Source organism: Pogoniulus pusillus, chromosome 2, assembly GCF_015220805.1.
Source record: "Pogoniulus pusillus isolate bPogPus1 chromosome 2, bPogPus1.pri, whole genome shotgun sequence".
Taxonomy (NCBI): domain Eukaryota; kingdom Metazoa; phylum Chordata; class Aves; order Piciformes; family Lybiidae; genus Pogoniulus; species Pogoniulus pusillus.
In genome coordinates, this window is record NC_087265.1 from 46,483,317 (window position 1) to 46,504,623 (window position 21,307).

The 21,307-nt window shown below is 44.0% G+C and overlaps 1 long non-coding RNA gene across 1 annotated transcript in view; it reads right to left on the reverse strand.

Annotated features, from left to right (window-relative positions):
• Positions 1–706: 706 nt before the first annotated feature.
• LOC135188231 (uncharacterized) overlaps positions 707–21,307 on the reverse strand; it is a 67,196-nt gene continuing 46,595 nt past the window's right edge. The window contains exon 5 of the long non-coding RNA XR_010307619.1: positions 707–783. This is a non-coding gene — a long non-coding RNA (uncharacterized LOC135188231). The remainder of the gene's footprint in view (positions 784–21,307) is intronic.

Genomic DNA, 21,307 nt, shown 5'->3' on the forward strand with positions numbered 1-21,307 from the left:
ATGAAGTCACACATAAAAATACTATAAGGTAGAGTCCTGCTAATAGATGATCTTTCAAGATCCCTTCCAGCCCCTGACATTCTGTGATTCCAGAATTTATGATTATACCAAGCAGTATAGGGTAAGCTTCCTCCTGCTTTGAAGAAGTAAACGAAGTAATTTCATGCTCAGGGAGGTGGTGGAGTCGCTATCCCTGGAGGTGTTCAAGCAAAGCCTGGATGAGGCACTTAGTACCATGGTCTGGTTGATCGGCTAGGGCTGGGTGCTAGGTTGGACTGGATGATCTTGGAGGTCTCTTCCAGTGATTCTATAAGGCTTTTATTTTTGATGATGTGGGTAATTAGGCATGGTGAACTAGCAAGTCAGAGCTGCAGTGGAGTTTTCATCACCAGATAATGCTAAGACAGTCATTTCTCTAAAAGCTGTATTGAGTTCAAACACAGCTGTAAGACTGGGGGCAGAAATCAATCTGGGTAAGTTTGTTGGTTTATGTGATATGAAAAAGCAGCAGATCAGACTAGGTAATCGTTGTATTCCCATTTTGCCTTGAAATATGCATTCATTTTGAGTTTGAAAAGATAAAATGCAAAAGATTGTGTAAAAGATAAATTAATTAAATAGACATAGTAAGAAATACCATTTGCATGTTCACACCTCTCTCTTTTCTGCACCTGGCCTCTACCTATTGTATCAGAGCAAGTTTGCACCAGATTCATTCAGCACCTTGAAGATTACACCTCCAGCTCAGTTTCCACTGTGGATCCACTGCACTTCTCTCAGCAACTGCACAAAGCTTAAAACAAGACAAACTTGTCTGTCATCTCATCATACAACATAGAATAACCAAGAATGAAAACTACAAGCTGAGGTGGACTGGAGAGAACTAAGCATATACTTAGACCTGTAAGTTATACGAGGGTCCAAACTTCAAAGCAATAACTTAATCCATGGCTCTGGCAAGCCTGTCTGCTCAATTCTCTGCTTGCCAAAGGACTGAAATGTCAGTTGAGCAGGTGACCTGAACCACCCATTTCTCTTCCCAGATGACCAAAATCTAAATTATATTTCCAGAAATGTTGTATTCTTTGCATCATTATTACCCTTTTCACAGCTTTTGTAAATCTCTTGGCCACCTGGAATTCTAAGGCCAAGGACCAATTCCTTCTTTTCCCATAATGACAATAAACTATCAGAATTTAGGATTAGAAATAGGTTGCAGCTGCCACATATAATGCCACATATATTGCAGAATGGGAGGGAAAAAAAGAGCTTTTACTGCTTCCCTAAGAGAAGAAAAATTAACCCTTGACTTGCAGCTTAATATTTACCCCATATTTGAATTAGAATGATAGAATCAGTCAGAGTTGGAAGGGACCACAAAGATCATCTAGTTCCAAGTCCCCTGCCATGGGCAGGGACACCCTACCCTAATTCTTCCACTCATTCCCAGGAAGAGAAGCTCACAACTGGAGTCTGCTTATGTTTGCTTCCAGTTAAACTTTTAGAGTAGTTTTAGAACTCTTGCAAAAGAGAAGTTCATCTCCCCTGAACCTGTGCATTGTCTAACAATGTCCATAATCATTTGCTCCTCATTTCATCAATTTCTACATTTGTTATAGTTTTAGCACATATTAGAAATAGCTAACATTTTTTTGCATGGTTACTAGAGCCTCTCTAATGTCAGAATGAAGCTGGACATATAAAGATTTCAAAGATTAGGATCACTGCATGGCTAGCAAAGCCCTATTTATTTCTGACATATCAGAGGAGCTGAGATCAGAGAAGGTATTTGGGCCAGTAGGTCACAGTTAGAATCATAGAATCAGTCAGGGCTGGGAGGGACCACAAGGCTCATAGAATCACAGAATGGTCTAGGTTGGAAGGGACCTCAAGGGTCATCCAGCTCCAAGCCCCTGCCGTAGGCAGGGACACCTCCCACTAGAGCAGGTTGCTCAAGACCTCATCCAACCTGGCCTTAAACAGCTCCAGGGAGGGAGCAGCCACAGCCTCCCTGGGCAACCTGTGCCAGTGTCTCACCACCCTCACTGGAAAGAACTTCCTCCTAACATCTAGTTTCAATCTCCCCTCTGCCAGTTTAAACCCATTACTCCTCGTCCTATCATTACAAGACCTTGTCAGTAGTCCCTCCCCAGCCTTCCTGTAGGTCCCCTTCAGACACTAGAAGTATCTGAAGTATCATCTATTTCTGACCCCCTTGCCATAGGCAGGGACACCCTACCCTAGAGCAGGCTGCACACAGCCTCATCCAGCCTGGCCTTAAACACCTCCAGGGATGGGGCCTGAACCCCCTCCCTGGGCAACCCAGTCCAGGCTCTCACCACTCTCATGCTCAACAACTTCCTCCTCATGTTCAGTCTGAACCTTCCCACCTCCAGCTTTGCTCCATGCCCCCTAGTCCTGTCTCTCCCTGATAGCCTAGAGTATGATGTTTTCTGTGAGGGATCCTAAGCCCAAGTAAACAAAGCATGATGCAGAGTCTCCCCAGATTGTATTAGGGGAGGCTGCAGTGACCATTGGACATCTCATAGAATCATAGAAGCCATCAGGTTGGAAGAGACCTCCAAGCTCAGCCAGTCCAACCTAGCACCCAGCCCTGGCCAATCAACCAGACCATGGCACTAAGTGCCTCATCCAGGCTTTGCTTCAACACCTCCAGGGACAGCAACTCCACCACCTCCCTGGGCAGCCCATTCCAATGGCAAAAAATCTCAGTCCTACCAAAGCTGGCTTTTAAAATCAGCAACATTAAATTGTACTGTGGGCCCAAATGTGCATACAGACAAAGCAATCATTTTTATTAATCAGATTATGTGTTCAAGTCCCTATTCAAATGAAGCTTCAGATAATATTATTTTTAAAGCATGTATCAGCTACCTCTGTTAACATGAGGTGAGATGACAAATGATGGAAAAATGTATTATGCCACAACTCACAAGGAGCTTCTCCTGAAGCACTGACTCTTCAGTAGCAGCGTGGTGTAGATGCTTTGCACAGCCCCCTTCCTTTACAGCACTGCCTTTTACTGGTTTGCTCTCCCACACTGCCCTTTGTCTGGCCACAAGGGATGGTTACTGCTGACAATGGTTCCATTCTGTGAGACAGGAAGACCACTCATACACTAAAATGGCAACTGTCTGTACAGCATCCTCTGTGGCAACCAAATGAATGTCAGCCTTGTTTCAAGCTGTGTTTTCCATATGATTTGAGCTTTGGTTTAAATTTTACCTTTAGCTGCTCATGTAACTTTGAAACATAATGTTCCAGCCTCAGACCCTCCTTCTAACACCAAGCAGTTGATGCCTCTACAGTGACCTGAAGGGAGGCTGTAGCCAGGTGGGATTGGTCTCTTCACCCTGGCAACCAGCAACAGAAGAAGAGGATACAGTCCCAAGTTGTGCCAGGGGTGGTCTAGGCTGGCTATTAGAAGGAAGTTCTTGACAGAGAGAGTGATTGGCATTGGAATGGGCTGCCAAGGAAGTGGTGGAGCTGCCATCCCTGGAGGTGTTGAAGAAAAGCCTGGATGAGGCACTAAGTGCCATGGTCTAGTTGATTGGCCAGGGCTGGGTGCTAGGTTGGATTGGATGATCTTAGATGTCTCTTCCAACCTGTCTGATTCTCTGATTCTATGATTTGTCTGGCTCATGTGTCTATTTAACCACTGAAGCCTCCCAAACTGTGGAGTCAAACATAGAGCAGACTCACAACTCGGTGTGCTGTGACAATGCAAATCTTCCAGGTACACTTGCATTTTGTGTGCAACCTCTGCACAGATTTCTGCAGTCCTCAAAAATGTGGCAAGACCTTCACAGAAAAGAAAAGCAGTCCTTGAGATGAGAAGCTTGGGTTAGAGCAGAGAGGGGGGATGTCACCTGAGAAAGAAAAACACAGGGAGAGAGGGAGGGAGGGAGGGAGGAAGGGAGGGAGGGAGAAAGGGAGGGAGGGAGAGAGGGAGGGAGGGAGGGAGGGAGGGAGGGAGGGAGGGAGGGAGGGAGGGAGGGAGGGAGGGAGGGAGGGAGGGAGGGAGAAAGGGAGGGAGGGAGGGAGAAAGGGAGGGAGGGAGGGAGAAAGGGAGGGAGGGAGAAAGGGAGGGAGGGAGGGAGGGAGGGAGAAAGGGAGGGAGGGAGGGAGAAAGGGAGGGAGGGAGGGAGAAAGGGAGGGAGGGAGGGAGAAAGGGAGGGAGGGAGGGAGGGAGAAAGGGAGGGAGGGAGGGAGGGAGAAAGGGAGGGAGGGAGGGAGAAAGGGAGGGAAGGATGAAGGGAGGAAGAAGAAAAAGGAAAAAGAAGAAAAAAGGGGAGAAAAAAGAAAGAAAAAAGAAAAGAAAGGAGAAAAAAACAAACAGGAAAAAAAGAAAAAAGGAAAAAAAAGAAAATAGAAAAAAAGAAAGAAAATAGAAAAAAAAAGGAAAAAGAAAGAAAGAAATAGAAAGAAAAAAGAAAAAAGAAAAAAGAAAGAAAGAAAAAATATGAAAGAAAAAAAGAAAGAAAATAGAAAAAAGAAATAGAAAGGAAAAAAAGAAGAAAAAAGATGAAAGAAAAAAAGAGGGAAAAAAAGAAAGAAAAAAAATTAAAAATGAAAAAAAGAAAAATAAAAAAATAAAAAGGGAAAAAAGGGGGAAAAAAGAAAAAGGGAAAGAAAATAAGAAAGAAAAGAAAGAAAAAAGCAAAAAGTAAAAAAGAAAAAATATAAAAAGAGGAGAAAAAAAAAAAACAGAAAAAGAAAAGTGCCATGATTTCCATGAGGAAAGCAGAAGCAACCTTCAAGCCTTGAGACAAGTGCATTACAATAAGAAAAATCACTGCTATTTCTGTCCAACTTCTTTGGCAGTGTCATAGAAGAAGCAAGTCTGGATTTGGTGTCAGAAAAGACCAAGGAAAACACAAAGTGGAAAAGGAGGAGCATCTGCAGAAAGGAGTGAATGAAAGAAGACACAGGGAAGAGGAGTAAGTCAAACTAAGCTCAGTTTGGAAGTCTAAACCCACAGATTTCCACACTTTAACAAACCCTTCTGTGCCAAAGCAACTAAACATCCAATTTTATCCAGGGGAAATCTCTACCAAATCACTCACTGATCTTTTTCTCTTGCTCTTGTTCCCAGATAAACTCCCTTATATTCAACAATACCTTGGTACACTCTAGTGCATATTAAGGAAAGAATAGGCTCAGATCAGATTTTTCTTGTTTACAATTTCAGTCTGAATTCTGCCCTCCAGTCCTGTCTCCAATGAGAGATACACTTGTGTAATTGAATACAGAATGCAATCCTTAGGGTTTCGGTCTGACCAGTAACAGAACTTTATGTGTGTTTAATTCATTTTTAGGTTTAGGCATGTTTTAAATTGGGATATAACTTCTGTTCTTGGGTTAGGAATGAAATTTCTCCCCCACCCAAAAAATAAATAAGGGCAGAAACTTATCTTTAGCTTCAGCACAGTGATACCTCCATGCATACATACACAACATGCAGAGTGAAAGAGAGACAAAGTTGTCTGGAAGAGATTGTTTTTAGAAAGGATAATTTACCATTAGAGGCTCTGGCAAGCCTGCTCTAGGGTAGGGTGTCTCTGTCCATGGCAGGGGGCTTGGAACTAGCTGATCCTTGTGGTCCCTTCCAACCCTGACTGATTCTATACTTCCTTATTCCTGAAAAAGTCTTCAAATCAAAGGCAGTAACAAAAGAGTCACTTCTTGTTTATTGATGAGAATGCTTCAGCACTCGGCTGTAACAGGATCCCATTGTGAGGAGAAGAAGGAGCAGCAAATTCCCTCAGCTTCACGCAGAGGAGGATCAGGCCTTGCTGTTTTGAAGGTCACTGCATAATGTGTTCATTTTTACAGCACTAAGCACAGAACAGTCTTGCTGGTGGTGGTGTTGTAGATGTTTACTTTCCTGTAAATTTTCTACTGTGAAAACGTGACAATAAAGGGAGGTTCTTCTGCCCCTGTACTCAGCAATGGTCAGGCCACACCTTGAGTGCTGTGTCCAGCTCTGGGCTCCTCAATTCAAGAGATGTTGAGATGCTGGAATGTGTCCAGAGAAGGGCAACAAAGCTGGTGAGGGGCCTGGAGCAGAGCCCTGTGAGGAGAGGCTGAGGGAGCTGGGGGTGTGCAGCCTGCAGAAGAGGAGGCTCAGGGCAGAGCTCATTGCTGTCTACAGCTCCCTGAAGGGAGGCTGTAGCCAGGTGGGGTTGGTCTCCTCTCCCAGACAACCAGCAACAGAAGAAGGGGACACAGTCTCAAGTTGTGCCAGGGGAGGTCTCGGCTGGATGTTAGGAAGAAGTTGTTGTCAGAGAGAGTGATTGGCATTGGAATGGGCTGCTCAGGGAGGTGGTGGAGTCACCATCCCTGGAGGTGTTCAAGTGTAGCCTGGCTGAGGCACTTAGTGCCATGGTCTAGTTGATTGGCTAGGGCTGGGTGCTAGGTTGGACTGGCTGATCTTGGAGGTCCCTTCCAACAAAAAACAAACAAACAAAACACCTGAAGAAAGATTAACAGAGTCATAGGGAAGAATTTTTTTCAGTAAGAAAGTTGGCTGATTTAAAAGTCTGTGCCTGTGATCAGCAGTAATCAGTTTTCTCCTCAAACACTGAATCCCCAAACCACAATAAACCTTAAGTTCTCCTTAAAGTTTTATCAGGCCAAGAAGAAATGGTTACTATACCATATCTAAATGTGTGTTTGAGAGAAGGAAAAAAAAAAAGCAAGATAATGTAAACAACTCAAAGGGAAATCCATAAAAATCTTCAACCCAACCCAACTTAGATTTTCTCTCTTTAAAAGCATCTCAGAAGTCTTACCCTGGTGCCAGTCTAGAAAGGTAAGGAAGTGGGGAATTGAGGGGAATTGTGATATCAGTACAGCTTACAAAACATTAGGATATTTTAGCAGACAGGGACAAGAAGAAGAGACTGCCAAGATAAGATGGCATTCACCAAAAGGGGCAATAAGAAGAGACTGCCAAAATAAGATAGCATTCACCAAAAGGGACAAGAAGAAGAGACTGCCAAGATAAGATGGCATTCACCAAAAGGGGCAAGAAGAAGAGACTGCCAAGATAAGATGGCATTCACCAAAAGGGGCAAGAAGAAGAGACTGCCAAGATAAGATGGCATTCGCCAAAAGGGACAAGAAGAAGAGACTGCCAAGATAAGATGGCATTCACCAAAAGGGGCAAAAAGAAGAGACTGCCAAGATAAGATGGCATTCACCAAAAGGGGCAAGAAGAAGAGACTGCCAAGATAAGATGGCATTCGCCAAAAGGGGCAAGAAGAAGAGACTGCCAAGATAAGAGGGCATTCGCCAAAAGGGACAAGAAGAAGAGACTGCCAAGATAAGATGGCATTCACCAAAAGGGGCAAGAAGAAGAGACTGCCAAGATAAGATGGCATTCGCCAAAAGGGGCAAGAAGAAGAGACTGCCAAGATAAGAGGGCATTCACCAAAAGGGACAAGAAGAAGAGACTGCCAAGATAAGATGGCATTCACCAAAAGGGACAAGAAGAAGAGACTGCCAAGATAAGATGGCATTCACCAAAAGGGGCAAGAAGAAGAGACTGCCAAGATAAGAGGGCATTCACCAAAAGGGACAAGAAAAAGAGACTGCCAAGATAAGATAGCATTCACCAAAAGGGACAAGAAGAAGAGACTGCCAAGATAAGATAGCATTCACCAAAAGGGGCAAGAAGAAGAGACTGCCAAGATAAGATGGCATTCACCAAAAGGGACAAGAAGAAGACACTGCCAAGATAAGATGGCATTTGCCAAAAGGGACAAGAAGAAGAGACTGCCAAGATAAGATGGCATTCACCAAAAGGGGCAAGAAGAAGAGACTGCCAAGATAAGATGGCATTCACCAAAAGGGACAAGAAGAAGAGACTGCCAAGATAAGATGGCATTCACCAAAAGGGGCAAGAAGAAGAGACTGCCAAGATAAGATGGCATTCACCAAAAGGGACAAGAAGAAGAGACTGCCAAGATAAGATGGCATTCACCAAAAGGGGCAAGAAGAAGAGACTGCCAAGATAAGATGGCATTCACCAAAAGGGGCAAGAAGAAGAGACTGCCAAGATAAGATGGCATTCACCAAAAGGGACAAGAAGAAGAGACTGCCAAGATAAGATAGCATTCACCAAAAGGGACAAGAAGAAGAGACTGCCAAGATAAGATAGCATTCACCAAAAGGGACAAGAAGAAGAGACTGCCAAGATAAGATAGCATTCACCAAAAGGGGCAATAAGAAGAGACTGCCAAGATAAGATGGCATTCACCAAAAGGGACAAGAAGAAGAGACTGCCAAGATAAGATAGCATTCACCAAAAGGGGCAAGAAGAAGAGACTGCCAAGATAAGATGGCATTCACCAAAAGGGACAAGAAGAAGAGACTGCCAAGATAAGATGGCATTCACCAAAAGGGACAAGAAGAAGAGACTGCCAAGATAAGATGGCATTCACCAAAAGGGGCAAGAAGAAGAGACTGCCAAGATAAGATGGCATTCGCCAAAAGGGGCAAGAAGAAGAGACTGCCAAGATAAGAGGGCATTCGCCAAAAGGGACAAGAAGAAGAGACTGCCAAGATAAGATGGCATTCGCCAAAAGGGACAAGAAGAAGAGACTGCCAAGATAAGATGGCATTCACCAAAAGGGGCAAGAAGAAGAGACTGCCAAGATAAGATGGCATTCACCAAAAGGGACAAGAAGAAGAGACTGCCAAGATAAGATGGCATTCGCCAAAAGGGACAAGAAGAAGAGACTGCCAAGATAAGATGGCATTCACCAAAAGGGGCAAGAAGAAGAGACTGCCAAGATAAGATGGCATTCACCAAAAGGGGCAAGAAGAAGAGACTGCCAAGATAAGATGGCATTCGCCAAAAGGGGCAAGAAGAAGAGACTGCCAAGATAAGATGGCATTCACCAAAAGGGACAAGAAGAAGAGACTGCCAAGATAAGATGGCATTCACCAAAAGGGACAAGAAGAAGAGACTGCCAAGATAAGATGGCATTCGCCAAAAGGGACAAGAAGAAGAGACTGCCAAGATAAGATGGCATTCACCAAAAGGGGCAAGAAGAAGAGACTGCCAAGATAAGAGGGCATTCACCAAAAGGGACAAGAAGAAGAGACTGCCAAGATAAGATGGCATTCACCAAAAGGGACAAGAAGAAGAGACTGCCAAGATAAGATGGCATTCACCAAAGCTCTATGAGAACTCATGTATGAAATCAAGCAGTAACAGTTCTTTGCCTTAAAGCAGAGAAACAAAATGTGACTAATGTGAAATTGACCTTCACCAAGGTGCAAATTATCCTAGTTGCTATAGGCCTGGAAATTTATTTCTGTTTCAGGTAAATGAACAGAAACTGTGACAAAATAACAGCAATTGTATGGGAAGAGGGTTGGGATTAACTTTTGTACTGCAGTCATGCCCCAAAATATTTCATAGTTGTTAGGTCACATCAATGTGTGTATGGATAACAGCCAATTGATACAGTGTGACTGGATTTTCAACAGACATTCAACCAAATCCCTTGCCAAAGACTCAGAGAGAAACAAAAACTTGAAGATTAGTCATGGACCAAAGGGAAGGTACTCCTCAGGATTAGCAACTGGTGAAAAGAAAGGGAACAGAAGGGAACAGTAAGTGTTCAATTTTCACAGAGGAGGATGATTACTGACAGAATCCTCTGGAGGTCTCTGCTGGGGCTCTGCTATTCAATATATTCAAAAATGATCTGGAAAAAAAATGTTTAGTGACTTAAAGTTTACAGATGATGAGAATTATTCAGGATTGAATCCATGTATAAAGTGTTACAGAGAGGTCTTATGAATGACTTGGCAGTAAAGTAACAGACTAAGTGAACGGCAAAACTGGGAAGAAAACAGCCCTAAGAAATTCTACAGAAGGATACAGCCTCATCTCAGGGGAGAGATCTTAGAGGACTGTGAGTCCTTTGGCAGTGCCAGTGCAATAATATTGACAACCAAAAGCCAAGGGACTTTTTTCAAGTTATCAGATGAAGAATAAAAGATAGAAAACGTCATGCTCCTGCGGAACTCCCTGCTAAGCACATACCCTGAGCTGTCTGTGTTGTGCTGAGCATTGATGGGGACCACAAAGTTATCTGTGAGGAAGAATGAACACGTCTTTGGAAGTCTCAAATACATCCTCTGTGCATCTTTTAATAACTTTAAAGCCTGCAAACTGAGGCTGGTGTAAAACCATCTGTCTTACTGCATGCATCTCGGCGAGAATCTGAGCAGCACATCTAACATGATACACTCAGGACGTACTTCAGGAGGAATAACTGTCAAGTGTGTGCTCTATCAACCAAGCATTTCTGGAAGGAGTTGGCTTTACTACATCTGTGCCATAGAGCTAGTCTGTGTAAGCACAACATTTTGCCAGGTAGTGGATATAGAATCACAGAAACAACCAGGTTGGAAGAGACTCCCAAGCTCATCCAGTCCAACCTAGCACCCAGCACTATCCAATCAACTAGACCATGGCACTGAGTGCCTCATCCAGTCTTTTCTTGAACACTTCCAGGGAGAATATCCACACACTGCCGTCCAGAGAACTTATGCTATGAATAGGGTGATCCTGTCAATTTCCTCATGCTTCCAGGGCACCCCAGTGACTCCAAGGCTAGGAGATCCAAACAGTGGCAAAAGAGAACTCCCTGAGATCTGCATGGTTGAGGAAGGTATTGGTAAAAGGCTTTTCTGCAGTGTGTGCAGAATTCACATGTTGGTGTTTAAGGCCAGGCTGGATGAGGCTGCGGACAGCCTGCTCTAGGGTAGGATGTCCCTGCCTGTGGCAGGGAGGTTGGAACTAAATCATAGAATCACAGGATCATAGAATCAACCAGGTTGAAAGAGACCTCCAAGATCATCCAGTCCAACCTAGCACCCAGCCCTGTCCAATCAACCAGACCATGGCACTAAGTGCCTCATCCAGGCTTTTATTCAACACCTTCAGAGACGGCGACTCCACCGCCTCTCTGAGCAGCCCTTTCCAATGGCAAATCACTCTCTTTGTGAAGAGACCTCCAAGATCATGCAGTCCAACCTATCACCCAGCCCTGTCCAATCCAGTAGATCATGGCACTAAGTGCCTCATCCATGCTTTTCTTCAACACCTTCAGAGATGGTGACTCCACCACCTCCCGGGGCAGCCCATCCCAATGGCAGGGGGGTTGGAACTAGATGATCCTTGTGGTCCCTCCCACCCCGACTGATTCTGCTTCTACATTCCCACATAATGTGTACTGATACCCCTCTGTATGGTTGATACAGATGTTCAATATGGTAGATATACAGCTGCCTAATTGTGCAAAGCCCACCTTGTGTGGTAAATCATTTCACTAAGTCAGATTAAAGGTGCTATTACTCACAGCAGTGTAATACTATCTATAATTTCTGTGTTCAACTTGACATTATAAATCCTTTAATCTGAGTATTTAAAAGCTGCTTCCATGGCTCATTTTTCAAACAGGTTTCCAGCTCACACATTTACTGCTAATGAACAACCAACATATTCTCTCTTTCTTAGATAAATGCCTGTTGACCAACATTATTATTTGCTCATCAAATAATTAATTTTTTTTTTAGGGGGGGAGTTGCTTTTTAATTTAATTGCTTCAATAAAAATATATACCAATAATGCATTTTTAATTACATTTCCCAAGTGACCTATGCAAAACAAAAACACAAAGTAGGTTTTCTAATGAAGCCACAATAATTAGCCTGTCACAGTCCAGTTTAGGGCTATTGTGTAGCTGTCCTTTCCATGCTTCACCTTAGCCTGACTGGAATCCTAAAAACCTTGGAGATTATCTCCATAACACTTAGAAAGGTATTAAAAATATGTGCAGTGCTGGCAGAAGCAGACTTTCTAATTATTGTCAACTGTTTCCAGTGTGACGTGGCAGAGTCCCTTGAGAACTGAAACAACAGCCCACTCCAGGATTTGTAATAGGCCCTAGAGTCTAAGTAGTTGTAGACAGAGCTGTTTCCCTCAGGATAGATAATTGGTTTACACAGCAGCTCAACATCTGAACTAAATCTGGGTGTTTTTTTTTTTCCCTATTGTCATTTCCCTGATAAATACACATAACTATTTGGAGGTATTAAATACAATGTGACTCACTGTTGAGTAGCAGAACAATTTTGTGAGCTCCTTTACCTGCAATGCTAATAACTGTTATCCCCCTACATTTCCAGGCATAAAAATACAAAATATGATTAAGAGGAAATTTTGGAGTAGTATTTTGATCAAGCACTGAAGCCACTGGGAGAGTTAAAATTCAATCTGACATTAAAATTCAATTAAACATTGCAAAACACATCTCTTAGTTTGTTGAAAGTTGGATGTCATCATTAAGATATTCTGCCTAATGTTACTATTGGTCAGCTTATTTAATGAGATCATATTCACTTCTTAGGCTATCAAGGAGTGACAGGACTAGGGGGAGTGGAGCAAAGCTGGAGGTGGGAAGGTTCAGACTGGATGTGAGGAGGAAGCTGTTCAGCATGAGAATGGTGAGAGCCTAGAATGGGTAGCCCAGGGAGGTGGTTGAGGTTCCATCCCTGGAGGTGTTTAAGGCCAGGCTGGCTGAGGCTGTGTGCAGCCTGATCTAGGGTAGGGTGTCCCTGGCCATGGCAAGGGGGTTGGAAGTGGATGATCCTTGTGGTCCCTTCCAACCCTGACTGATTCTATGATTAATATACTCTGTAGATATAAGAAACACTACATAGTGATGATCTTTTATCATCACTTTATTAACCACTCCCATGAAATGCTTGATTATGAGAATAAATGACTGAGACACAAATATTTATAGTCACCACCATTAACATAAACCAAGCAATGAAGAATCCTGAATCTGAGTTACTACAAAGATAAGCTAAAGGATTAATTTTACTTTAAGTTTGCAAGTCTAGGAGCAATACCTATAAAACTATTTTAAAAGCATGGATCAAGAGACAGCAACAGAAGTTGCTTCTTCCTTTAGCAAAGGGGTTTTGACTGTTTCATGTAATGAACAAAACAACTGTGGACATTTGAAAAAAAACTAACTTAGAATCATAGAATCAACCAGGTTGGAAGAGACCTCCAAGATCATCCAGGCCAACCTAGCACCCAGCCCTAGCCACTCAACCAGACCATGGCACTAAGTGCCTCATCCAGGCTTTGCTTCAACACCTCCAGGGACAGCGACTCCACCACCTCCCTGGGCAGCCCATTCCAATGCCAATCACTCTCTCTAGCAGGAACTTCCTCCTAACATCCAGCCTAGACCTCCCCTACCACAACTTGAGACTGTGTCCCTTTGTTCTGTTGCTGGTTGACTGGCAGAAGAGACCAACCCCAGCTGGCTACAGCCTCCCTTCAGGGAGTTGTAGACAGCAATGAGGTCAGCCCTGAGCCTCCTCTGCTGCAGGCTGCACACCCCCAGCTCACTCAGCCTCTCCTCACAGGGCTGTGCTCCAGGCCCCTCACCAGCTTCATTGCCCTTCTCTGGACACATTCCAGTATCTCAACATCTCTCTTGAATAGAGGGACCCAGAACTGGACACACTACTCAAGGTGTGGCCTGACCAGTGCTGAGTACAGGAGCAGAATATCCTCCCTTGTCCTACTGGACACACTGTTCCTGATCCAGCCCAGGATGCCATTGGCTCTCTTGGCCACCTGTGCACACTGCTGGCTCATGTTCAGCTACTGTCTACCAGTACCCCCAGGTCCTTTTCTGCCTCTGTCCAACCCTGTAGCCCTGCTTGCTTACAGCTTTACAAGGAACATAATGAGATCCTGAATCTGAAGGTATGGAATACTTCTTAAAATCAGGATACTGAGAAATCAACTAATTACATCCTAATCCTTGTGGTTAAATGTAATACCTATCTGTGTAATGCAGATAAAGAGTTTATGTCTCTGATACAGAATTTGATCATGTTGGAGATGAAGAAGCAGTATCCTAGACTCACTCTGCATTTTCTACTCCTCCCCTCATTTCAGTTTGTATCCTTGGTGTATGAAAAATTAGTACTGTGCCTATAACCTGTAATCTGATGTACATAGGAGCTGAAAATACAAAAATACACTTCTAGTGTCCATCATTCATCACCATTCTTAAGTGCTGATTCATCACTCTGTGTGTCTACTATTAAGATGTTGTTGCTGGATATTTTCAGTCCCTAAAAGGAAAGATCTCAGAAAAAGAAACAGTGGGAAATCAATTCATAAGAGTGGTCAAAATGTGATACCCTGAAGTTCTCAAGTCTTTGTAGAAATACCTAGGGATATTTTGTCATATAAGAGGTACAGGTCAGACCCTGCACACCATGACTATTGCCATTGATTCAGCATACAGAGCCTGTGGCTCCAGTTCTACAAAATGAGACTCCAGTCTGTGTAAAACTCTGCTGAAGCATAGCAAAACCATTAAGCATGGGCTTAGCTTTAAATTTACCTGTAAGTTGAATTGAAGGCAAGAGGATCTAAGCCTGTATTTGCCTATTACCAAGAACTTTTTGTGCCCCAAACGAAACACTGTGTTTTGCTGGAAATGGTGGCACCAGCTTACTCTTAAAGCCCTGAGGCTGAGGTCATTTGTTCCAGAGATACAGCTATCAGCCTGAAATCTTTTAATGAGCAGTAAGTTCATTGTTGGAGAAGAGGAGGCTGAGAGGGGACCTTATTGCCCTGTACAACTACCTAACAGGAGGTTGTACTGAGTTTGGAGCTGGTCTCTTCTCCCAAATTACTAATGATAGGACAAGAGGAAATGGCCTCAAGTTGCATCAGGGGAGGTTTAAATTGGATGTTGGGAAGAAGTTCTTTACTGAGTGGGTGGTCAGGCACTGGCACAGGCTGCCCAGGGAGGTGGTGGAGTCACCATCCCTGGAGGTGTTCAAAAGGAGAGTGGATGTGGTGCTTGAGGCTATGCTCTAGTGATGAAGGATGCTGGGATGAAGGTTGGACTGGATGATCCTGGTGGTCCTTCCCAACCATAGCAATTCATAGTGATAAGACGTTGTGCTGAGGGAGTTAGTTTAGTCAGGGACTTGTCAGTGTGAAACTAATGATTGGACTGGGTGAGCTTGAAGACTTTTTCCAATCTAAGAAATTCTGTGATTCTGTGAAGTATTATTGTTAAAACAAATCTAAACCTGAAACTAATATGCCCAACATGTTTAAAGATGAGATTGCATATCTTATGTGTGTAGTACAACTGAATTTCTTGGAGGAGTAGAAAGGATGGGGGGGGGGGGGGGGGGGGGGGGGGGGGAGGGAGGGAAAAAGCAGTCATGTGAGTTGTCAGATATAACCTTTTGGCATCCTAATAAACTATTGCTTAGATAGAAATATCAAGCTATTACTAATGGCTATTAATGTGTACATGCTTCATGTAATTTTATAGTATCTTCTTTTAATATCTGTAATTTTAATGAATTGCAATTTAGGAAAGAAACAATTTTCATTTACTTTATATAACATAATTATGGACCAAATTAACCCCACACTAGTCTTAATTACATTTAGTTTCATTTGGCTGATCAAGCAATTAATGTGCCACTGTATTTTGGAACTAAAAACCAAATTGCTATGGTCTGCCTTCAAAAAAAAAACAAACCCCACAAAACACCAACCTTGTACTCATCTCAAGTGTAGCCACTGTGTAAATCTGTCCTTTGGAATAGCATGGGGCTGTTTTTTTTTTGGTTTACTGTACATCTGTATGTTGCAGCACAAGAATGTGAGTATAATGAGGCCCTTCTGCACCTGGGGTCCTGTTACACTATGCTGCTTAATAATCTTCCCTTCGTGCCACCCTTTATCTGCTGTTCTCAGATTGTACTTGTGCTTTTCTCTTTTAATTGGGAACTAATTTTCATTTTGCCATTAGAGATGATAAAAAAGCCCACATCTAAACTTGTATTTCCTCAAGCCTCTGTACTGTCACTCAACCTTTTATTTTTTTTTCAACTCAGCTCCTTTTTTTTTTCTGCTCTTCTGGCTAAAGAATAGCAGAGGCAGAATATTTTTAAAACCAAGACAAGAAAACCTATAAAATATTGAGCTGCATACTGATGTTCATATGCAGGTTTGCTTCAGCGCTACAGTGAAATCAATGCCTGCAGAATGACAGCCTGAAAACAGTGTAACAGCTTTAGGACCTGGCCCATTAGCATTTAGTGCTATCTATCAGCATGTCTAATTCTTTTCAACTAATTGAGAGAAAACAGCCCTTTGCAACACAGGTATGTTGTGAATCTAATGGGGGTGGTACAAGGTTGCTTAAGCATGGTTCTTAAGCAGGTGCACTCTCACAACAAGATAGGAATTGTGTTACACATTCACAAGAACCTGGGGATGCTTTCAGAAACCAGGGCATTCATATCATAGCAGTCATGGAATCACAGAATCTATCAGGTTGGAAGAGACCTCCAAGATCAGCCAGTCCAACCAATCATACAGCCCTGTCCACTCCACTAGACCATGGCACCAAGTGCCTCATCCATCCAGGCTTTGCTTCAACACCTCCAGGGACAGCGACTCCACCACCTCTCTGAGCAGCCCTTTCCAATGGTAAATCACTCTCTTTGTGAAGAGACCTCCAAGATCATGCAGTCCAACCTATCACCCAGCCCTGTCCAATCAACTAGACCATGGCACCAAGTGCCTCATCCATCCAGGCTTTGCTTCAACACCTCCAGGGACAGCAACTCCACCACCTCTCTGAGCAGCCCTTTCCAATGGCAAATCACTCTCTTTGTGAAGAGACTTCCAAGATCATCCAGCCCAACCTAGCACCCAGCCCTAGCCAATCAACTAGACCATGGCACTCAGTGCCTCATCCATGCTTTTCTTCAACACCTCCAGGGACAGTGACTCCACCACCTCCCTGGGCAGCCCATTCCAATGCCAATCACTCTCTCTGCCAACAACTTCCTCCTAACATCCAGCCCAGATCTCCCCTGGCACAACTTGAGACTGTGTCCCCTTGTTCTGTTGCCGGGTGCCTGAAAGAAGAAACCAACCCGCACCTGGCTACAACCTCCCTTCATGTAGTTGTAGACAGTAATGAGATCAGCCCTGAGCCTCCTCTAGAAGGTGGATGAAGCTTCAGTCTGCTGTTTGCCTTTAGAATGCATGGTGTTACTACTGGGAATAAGGCTTTGATGTACCTTTGGAAGATCTGGGTCTTAATGTACTCTTCAGCTACTTCAGTCAAACTCCAGCACTTTTGTTAACTGAAAGAATTCAAAGCCATTTGTAAACCTTTTTTTCAGTGTCTTTAACTGCAATTCCAAGAAGGAATGACTTTACACTTCCTTTCACTCCAGATAATGTTCAAAGCTAAATTTCTTTTCTTGAAGAACATTAGTCAAAGTGACTTTGTAGGGTTCTTCACAAGCCTAAAATGAGGTGGATTTGACCTTTCATTTTTCAGCTGGTCTGGGTGACAGTCATCAAGCATATCATATATTCATGTCAAAAGCTAAAACAGTTTTTTCTTGCCCCACTCTCAGGAAAAGGAAAGAGCATTTTTTTCTTTTCAAACCTACATGTGCATTGTACATTCTCCACTTTTCAATTGTAAAGGATCAATTTAACATTGGACAGAAAAAAAACCCACATAGAAGCACCTGCAGACACACTTCTAATCAAGATTTCCCTGCATTTCCACTCTTGGAACTGGCACCATCAGCCACTGTTTCCACAACGTGACCAAAGCTGTTCATGGCTATCTCAGTTCTAATTTACATTTCCCAGAGACTCAAATGGAATCATAGAATCAACCAGGTTGGAAGAGACCTCCAAGATCATCCAGTACAACCTAGCACCCAGCCCTGTCCAGTCAACCAGACCATGGCACTCAGTGCCCCATCCAGGCTTTGCTTGAACACCTCCCAGGACAGAGACTGCACCACCTCCCTGGGCAGCCCATTCCAATGCCAATCACTCTCTCTGCCAAAAACTTCCTCCTAACATCCAGCCTAGACCTCCCCTGGCACAACTTGAGACTGTGTCCTCTTTTTCTGTTGCTGGTTGGCTGGCAAAAGTTTTTGGCTCCCCAGTTGAAGAGGGACAGGGATCTGCTGGAGAGTGTCCAGTGGAGAGCTAGGAGGATGATGAGGGGACCGGAGGGCATGGCTGATGAGGAGAGGCTGAGGGACCTGGGGCTGTTTAATCTGGAGAAGAGAAGACTGAGAGGGGATTTAAACAGTGTTTATAAACATCTGAGTGCTGGTCAGGAGAGGGGGGACAGGCTCTGCTCACTGCTCCCTGGGATAGGACAAGGAGCAATGGCTGTAAGTTGCAGCACAGGAGGTTCCACCTCAACACAAGGGGGAACTTTTTCACTGTAAGGGTCCCAGAGCACTGGAACAGGCTTCCCAGAGAGGTTATGGAGTCTCCTTCTCTGAAGCCTTTCAAGGCCTGTCTGGATGTGTTCCTCTGTGATCTATGCTAGATTGTGTGGTTCTGCTCTGGCAGAGGGGTTGGACTCGATGATTTCCTTGGGTCTCTTCCAACCCCTAACATCCTATGAGCCTGTGACAATGTGAATCACCCGAGGCCAGGTTGGGGAACAGGCTGCACATGTCACAGCTTGCAGCAGTTTATACTTCTCATACAAAGAGTCTAAGCAGGGTTAACTCATATGTAGTTAGCTCTAGAAATTCAAAGGCTGCTGTGGACAGTGCTTAACAAATAATGGCAGTAAATCTGGCATAAAGTCACTCATGACTTCTCAACTGTAGGAGAAACCAATTTCTCCAAGACAGATATAAACTCTGTACCAATTGGATGACACAGTAGTTTTTTTGAGAATCAGGGGTCACATTGAAGTAAATCTTCCTGCATGCTGCTTTGGCTGAGATCATGTAGAGTATGAGAGTAAGGGTACAAAAGCCTAGCCCTAAAGGAATAGCCTGATCAATCAGGATAAACTCAATAGGAATTTTGCTGTTGATTTGACTGGTACAAAGATTTTACTCTCACATGAAGCTTCAAGCAGTTAGAAACAGATGATAAAGATTGAATTGATTACATCTAGTTTTCCCCTCAATTCTCCATAGCAAACTTTCTAAAACAAAAAGAAATCAGTATTTTCTAATTCCTGTTAGGAATGACAATTGAGGGAATTTTGTGTGGCAAAGACAGAGTCACAGAATCAAGCAGGTTGGAAGGGACCTCCAAGCTCATCCAGTCCAACCTAGCACCCAGCCCTAGCCAGTCAACCAGACCATGGCACTAAGTGCCTCAGCCAGGCTTTGCTTCAACACCTCCAGGGACGGCAACTCCACCACCAACCTGGGCAGCCCATTCCAATGCCAATCACTCTCTCTGCCAACAACTTCCTCCTAACATCCAGCCTAGACCTCCCCCACCACAGCTTGAGATTGTGTCCCCTTGTTCTGTTGCTGGTTGTGTGGCAGAAGAGACCAACCCCACCTGGCTACAGCCTCCCTTCAGGTCGTTGTAGACAGCAGTGAGGTCTGCCCTGAGCCTCCTCTTCTGCAGGCTGCACACCCCCAGCTCCCTCAGCTCTCCTCACAGGGCTGTGCTCCAGGCCCCTCACCATCTTCTTTGCACTGAAGAAAAGCCTGGATGAGTCACTTAGTGCCATGGTCTAGTTGACTGGCTAGGGCTGGGTGCTAGGTTGTACTGGATGATCTTGGAGGTCTCTTCCAATGGGGTTGATTCTATAATTCACTTTGTTTCAGAGGAAATTAAAGAAGATCCTAACACCAGGGGAAGTCCAGGCTGGATGTTAGGAGGAAGTTCTTTATGGAGAAAGTGATTGGCATTGGAATGGGCTGCCCAGGGAGGTGGTGGAGTCACTGTCCCTGGAGGTGTTGAAGGAAAGCCTGGATGAGGCACTTAGTGCCATGGTCTGGTTGAGTGGCCAGGGCTGGGTGCTAGGTTGGACTGGATGATCTTGGAGGTCTCTTCCAACCTGGTTGATTCTATGATATAATTCTATGCTATGATATACTAAACCCCAACTAGCAAAGTAACAGCCTTTTGTCACCTATTAGCCTTGATTTTTAAATTATTGTAATTATAATTTAGCTTACACATTGTACACCAGACAATGTGTTCATTAGTTTGCAGAAGTCATTCACTCCATTTGAGTCCTCTGGTCAGTTGTTGGTGAAAATTGGCTAACATTCTACACCATTTCCCACTCACAGCATTTCTGTTATGGTTGGGTAATAGTTGTACTATCCATAAAGAATATGAATCCAGTTATGTAGAGACCTCAGCTTAACCTTTCTGTATGCTATTGATATTTATAGAGCTTCTGACATAATCAATTAGCCTGAAAACTGGCACTCACAGAAGGTAAACCCATATAAAGGCATCATTGCATCTGCATTTTCATTAACCTTTCAGATAAGCATGCAGAAAATAAAGAGAAACACACAACATATGCATTCTACACTAATCCCCCTTTTATTTCTAATAAGATTGCAGATCAGAAATTAACTTCTTCAGTGGCATCTTCATTGCTAAGTTATGTAGCTACTTTCCAGAGTGTTTTCATTTTCAGCCATACATCTAGGAACACCACAAGTGAAATAAGATGACTCCTACAGCACAGAATCAAACAGGTTGGAAGAGACCTCCAGGATCATCCAGGCCAACCTAGCACCCAGCCCTATCCAGTCAGCTAGACCAAGGCACTAAGTGATTTGCCATTGGGATGGGCTGCCCAGGGAGGTGGTGGAGTCATCGTCCCTGGAGGTGTTCGAGAAAAGCCTGGATGAGGCACTTAGTGCCATGGTCTGGTTGACTGGATAGGCCTGGGTGCTAGACTGAACTGGATGATCTTGGAGGTCTCTTCCAACATGGGTGATTTTAATAGGAACCTGCCTTTTAAGTGCCTCATCCAGGCTTTGCTTGAACACCTCCATGAATGGCAACTCCACCACCTCCCTGGGCAGCCCATTCCAATGCCAATCACTCTCTCTGACAACAACTTCCTCCTAACATCCAGCCTAGACCTCCCCTGGCACAACTTTAGCCTGTGTCGCCTTGTTCTGTTGCTGGTTGCCTGGCAGAAGAGACCAACCCCCACCTGGCTACAGCCTCCCTTCAGGTAGTTGTAGACAGCAATGAGGTCTGTCCTGAGCCTCCTCTGCTGCAGGCTGCACACCCCCAGCTCCCTCAGCCTCTCCTCATAGGGCTTATCATACCCTTCCCAAATTACTGCTCGATTTAAAGTCAAATGCAAAGCTTAGGTTTGTGTGGTAGCACCTCCTACTTGCATCCAGTTGT